This window comes from Aristolochia californica, unplaced genomic scaffold (assembly GCF_029961685.1).
Source record: "Aristolochia californica isolate CCGP_79_NKW_82.1479 unplaced genomic scaffold, dmAriCali1.0.hap1 SCAF_14, whole genome shotgun sequence".
Lineage (NCBI taxonomy): Eukaryota > Viridiplantae > Streptophyta > Magnoliopsida > Piperales > Aristolochiaceae > Aristolochia > Aristolochia californica.
The window spans coordinates 1749947-1755946 of record NW_027181815.1 but is presented as its reverse complement, the minus strand read 5'-3'; positions in this window follow the sequence as shown (position 1 = coordinate 1755946).

The window sequence follows — 6000 nt, the reverse complement described above, 5'->3', positions numbered from 1 at the left end:
CTATAAAATACTTATTCAAAAAATTTCTATACGGTTTTCTAGCCCATCTTGGAAAGAAAATCTTACTTAGAAAATTATATGACTTTTTAACAAGAATTTATAATTAGAAAAATATTTTCAAAAACACATGAGGCACTAACTGTCCTTATATTTCTACTAAAAATGTCTTTTCAATATTTATTGAAAAACCCACTAATAGTCTCTAGAAACGTATTTCTATTAACATATCTTTTCAAATTCTTCAAGAGCCATGAGGAAGGGACAAAGAGTCTTTTTTTTCCTTGTTTATGATCTCACATGTAGGGGTGGCTTCGAATAAATTATATATAAATTATGCATACATTTAAAAAAAATGACAGGGGATGTTTAGGATTGAATTTCAAGAATGGATTACAATGCACTAATAATAATTTTTTTTACTCCAATTGTCGTCTAACTTGTTTTGTAATTTTTGAATATGGCCATAAATTTACTATGGCCTCCTTAGTGCCCCTAGATGAAAATTTATATTCTAGGAAAAACTAAAAATATTCCTATAATACATATTCCAAAAAAAACCTTTAAATAAAATCTTATTACTATTAGTGACTTATTAGAAAATTACAAGAAATATTTTAAAATTTTCTTAGGAAAATTAAATGGACCTTTTATTGCCTCTTATAAGGAAATAAATAAAAATTAATAATCAATCTAATATATTATTATACTTATCGATAAATTTTTAATCTAATAAAATGTCTAACACAAAATTGCAATGAAAATTGCTTCATGCTAAAAGTATTACAACATCAACTGTCAAATACTTATTCAAAAAAATTCTATACAGTTTTCTACCCCATCTTGGTAGGGAAATCTTACTTAGAAAATTATATGATTTTTAATAAGAATTTTCAATTAGAAAAATATTTTTAAAAAACATGAGACACTAATAGATCATAGAAAATTATTTCTATAAAATTTATTTTTAATCTTTGCAAGAGCTATGAGGAAGGAGAACTTAAGGAATTTTATTTTTTTTACTTTTCTCACGTGCGAAATCATCTCGCACGAGGGAGGGGGGAGATTATTTCTCCCCTAATTTCTTCCTTGAACTTAGTGGTTCAGGTTTTCTGCCGAGACAACGTGGAGGGAAGGGGGTTACGATGCTGGGGAGGACCTGTCGTCGAAGATGACGACGGCGACAGAATCAGCGACGGAAGTAGCGGTGACGGAATCAGCGACAACGAAAACAAAGGCGACAGCAAGGAAAGGAAGAAATCGAACGGATGGCCACAGCAGGCGTAGCTCCCCCTTTCATTAAGTATTTAACCTTTAAGTTTTCCTGTTACAAAATGGCCCATGGGCCCAAGACAATACCCCCCTATCCCATTAAGCCTAATCAAATAACCCTATGTACATATCCCAAATTATACGACAATTATGAACATAAATTACATTTAATATATATTTTAACATATCGTAAAACCTCACACTCCCGCCGGGGAGGACCTGTTGTCGAAGATGACGGATGCGACGGATGTGACAGTGACGACGGAAACAGAGGCGACGGTGAGGAGAAGAAGAAATCGAACGGACGGCCACAGAGGTGGCCAGCGAGCAGCTGTTGACGATGGCGACAATAGTCGATGGGAGGGGCTCGGTAGTGACAAGTGGAGGAAAATTCCCCCCCTCTCTTTCGTTCACGCTCACACTCCCGCTCCTGACCCGATACCGATCTCGACTCACCTCGAGCCGGCTCGCGAGCCAACGCCGGGGAGGACCTGTCGTCGGAGATGACGGCTACGACAGAAGCGGCAATGATGGAAACAGAGGCGACGACGAGGAGAGGAAGAAATCGAATGGACTACCACAGAGGCGACCAACGAGCAGCTATTGACGGCGGTAGAGACGGCGGCCACGATGGAAACAGAGGCGACGACAAGGAGAGGAAGAAATCGAACGGACGACCACAGAGGCTACCGGCGAGCAGTTGTCGACGATGATTAAGGCCGCGACAACAGCCGATGGGAGGGGCTCAGCGATGACTGGTGGAGGAAAAAATCCCCCTCCCCCCCTCACTCTTGTTCACGCACCCACTCCCCTGGTCCTGACCGGATACCGATCCCGACTCACCTTAAGCCGGCTCGTGAACCGACGAACCAAACCTGGCTTCAGTCGAGCTCGGCTCAATAAGGTAAATGAACCGATTTCAGAGCTCGACAGATAACGAATCAAACCGAGCCTAATGTGAGCCGACTTGGTTCGAAGCCACCCCTAAACACAAGCCTACATCTAGGGCTAGCTTCGAATTGAGCTGGCTCGCAAGTGGGTCGAGTTCGGCTCGGTGCTGGCTCAGTTCTATCCCTCGTGCTCAAGCCGAGCTCGAGACTAGAAATCGGGTCATTTAAATTAACGAGTTGAGCACAACCAGAGCCAGGTTCGGCTCGTTGGCTCATTAATTTAACGAGCGGCGATTCGGCAATCGAGGGAATTTGGAAAAAATTTGGGAGTCTGTCTCGGGATTGGAAGACACGCAGGGGGGGTTGGCTGTGCCATTCATCCCTTCAACCACAGCGTCGGGTGCCGCACAGAACCCCCCAATATTACTTATCTCTTCTCTTGTCGCCGATTTACCTCTGAAATTGGTTGACCCCGTTGTCGCCTGTCACCCCTCCGGCCACAAAGCCGACCTCTCCCCCCCCCCCCCCCCCCCATCTCAGTAGCACCGAGACAACCTAAATTCAAGGGGGAAAATAATTTTCCCCCTTGGACGCGACAGCGTGCGAACTTGCACGTGGGCTTTCACACATGTGAGTTTCCCACGTTCGGATTTTTTATTAAAAACAAAAATCTTTATCCTATCGGGACGATGTGATTCCATCCGCCCTAGCCGCTATCCTACCCTTCTTTTGGACGATGCAATTCTGTCTGCTTCTAGTGTCGTTGCTCTTCCATCGGAAGAGGCAATTCCAATTCCGTCCGCACTAACCGTTTTCAGTGTTGCTGCTCTGGCACCTGACGATGAAATTTTGTCCGCACCAACCGCCTCCCGTGCCATTGCTCTGCCACCTGACGATGAAGTAATTTAAATATTTTTAACAACATTAAGTAACTAGTATTGGAAAAGTATTTTTTTATCTGACAGTAACTAATTTTATTTTTTTGTTTTTGTCATAGGTGGAGATTTTGCTCATGCAGGTACGTATATTATTTTCTAGCATGAAGAGAAACAACTATAGTTTGTAAATTTATAATGGATTTATAGATTTTATTTGGGTGATTGTAAATTGATAGTGATATTTCATTTAATTTTGTTGTGTTTGATTATTGTATGGAATTTATTCATAATGTTATGCAGTGTATGGAGTATTTAGACTATTTTATGGAGTGTATAAACAATTTAATGGAGTGTTTATGGAATGTATAATCAATTTAATGGAGTGTTTATGGAATGTATAATCAATTTTATGGAGTGTTTATGCAAGTATTATGTATATAGATTATGCCTAATTTTAAGTAGAGGTGATGCCGAATTTTATACAGGAATTATATACATAGATTATGCCCAATTGTAAGTAGACGTTATACTTAATCTTATACATGTATTATATATATAGGTTATGTCCAATTTTATGTAAAATGTGTGCATAATTTTATATATAATTTATTTGATATAAAATTTTTGCAAAATTTTAAATGTATGTTGAAGCTCGAGCTCGATAACAATTTTAGGCTCGAGATTGGGCTCGGTTCGAGCTCGAGTTCGAAATATTTAAATCAAGTTCGGCTCGAACATGGGCAAGTTTGAGATCCGCCCGACTCGATGCCACCTCTACCTACATCATAATAAAAAAATCCATATTATAAGTTTGTGAATTATTATTTTTAAAATTGTAATCAGTTTATAAAACTATTTAGTGTAAATTACGGTTCAGACACTAGAGACGGTAAGCCGTGATTAATATAAAAGTTAAAAAATACTATTATTGAGGGGCAATATAATAATCCAAATGTGATCATACGTGCGGTGTGTTTGTTTGATTAGGTCAAGAAAAAGGGTCAAAAATTAGTAAAGGGATTTGACATAGTAGATTACAGCTACTACCAACCAAACCCCTGTGTCAATCCTATGATATCAATGGACAGCTCCTACCCACCAAACTCTTGTTACGAATGAGACGAATTTAACCTAACCGATATGTATGTTTCGGAATGCTCCAAACCGGTAACTTAAAAAGGGTGGGAGGGGCTGTTGTGGACGTGCTTTGACCCCTCCGTTTTTCACGAGGTTCTTCTCAACGACCAACTAAGTCTTTGGCCCTTCTCTTTCACGAGGTTCTTCTCGTTTAGGGGAGAAGGGCTACCACATCTCTCTCCCACCACACCCATATGAGTGAGAGAGAGGAGAAACATGTCCCTTTTTAATCTTTTATTCCTTTTCTTTTGAAGTTATTATTTTTTTCAAATATAAGACATAAACTATAAGTTTCAATAAATAAAATTTATTAAAAAAATACAATATACTTCACGCTAACAAGTTCCTGATAGAGATAGAGATAAATATAGTGATAGAGATAAAAATAACTAATGTTTGAATTAAAAATATACTCAAATTGTAGAGTCCTAATCACATACAATCTCTCTGTGTAATTCTATAAATAGTTTACATCTAATTAATAATAATCACGGTAATATTATTCTACGTTACAATATTTTATATGGTATCAGACCTATATTAGTTAAAATTTTCTTATTTTTAATTCTATAAATTTACACAATATAAGGTCATTAGAAAATAGGCAAGTTTTATTTATTTTTGACATTTGAGAGATACTTTAAAATTTTGAACTTTTTTATAACATCTATTAAAGATGATTTTATGTGTATAAAATGTGGATTAGCTACACAAAATGTGCACGGTTAATGCTTATAAAATACAAGAAATTCCTAATAATACCACTTTGAGAAATTGATTTGTGACTCCAATTTTATTTTACTTTTTGTTAATACCAGCCTATGTGAGATTATTTTTACTAATACTCCTTTTCACGAGAAGTTTGCCTTCCCAATTTGTTCCTCAAACCGTAAGCCTCCTATCAAATTGTCTTGCTCTTTTGATAATGTGAATTAAAACTTTAAGGCTGTATTTGGAACTTAGAAAGTTGAGAGAAAAAAAAATGTTGATTTTTAGGATTCCATTAATTTAGTTCATGGAGAAAAAAGGAGAAAAACCCATTGGGAGAAAACTGGTGGAAGAAGGGTTATAGAATTAATTCCTAACCCTCTCCCTAAAACTCTATTTATAGATACCCCTGAACTTAAGGTTTAGGGATTTAACCCTAGAACTTTAACTTAATTACATCAATATCATCTTTATGAGATGGCCATTTATTTACCATCCTGTTATCTTGTATGACTTTTTTGTTTTGATTTTACGGAGGATTTTCTCATATGAAAATCCTACAAAGAAGAGATAGAGAAAGAGAAACGAAAAGAGGTGTTTTTTCTCTTGTTTGGATAATATTATTCTTCTCTCAAGTTTTTATTTATTTATTTATTTTCTCCCCAGATTCCATTATTTTGTAAGATAAAATTTATTAACTAAGAGAGGACGATTATCAGCTACCAAACAATAGAAAACGCCTTTCTCTCCCTTTTTTTTATTCCTGTGGGTTCCAAACATGCCGGCCCTCTCCCCCGACAGTCACTCCTTTCTCTTTTGAACAATAAAACAAACTTGTTACAAATAATTTTACCCTTTACCAACTCAATACCATAATAATATAATTCTGAAGCCGTCTCTTGGTATCACGTTCACACTCCTTGTCTTACCTAACAAAACCCAAAAACAAGTTAGTGTCAGTCAATTTCCTCTACAGCTCTCACCTAATTGCGTTACGAAATGAACTCAGAACAGAGATTTGATTACTTTCATACCCTAATCACTCTCTTGACTGTTGATTTTTTTCAGAAAGAAGATAAGATAATTGCTTAAGTAAGTCTTAATAGTAGAACAGTAGA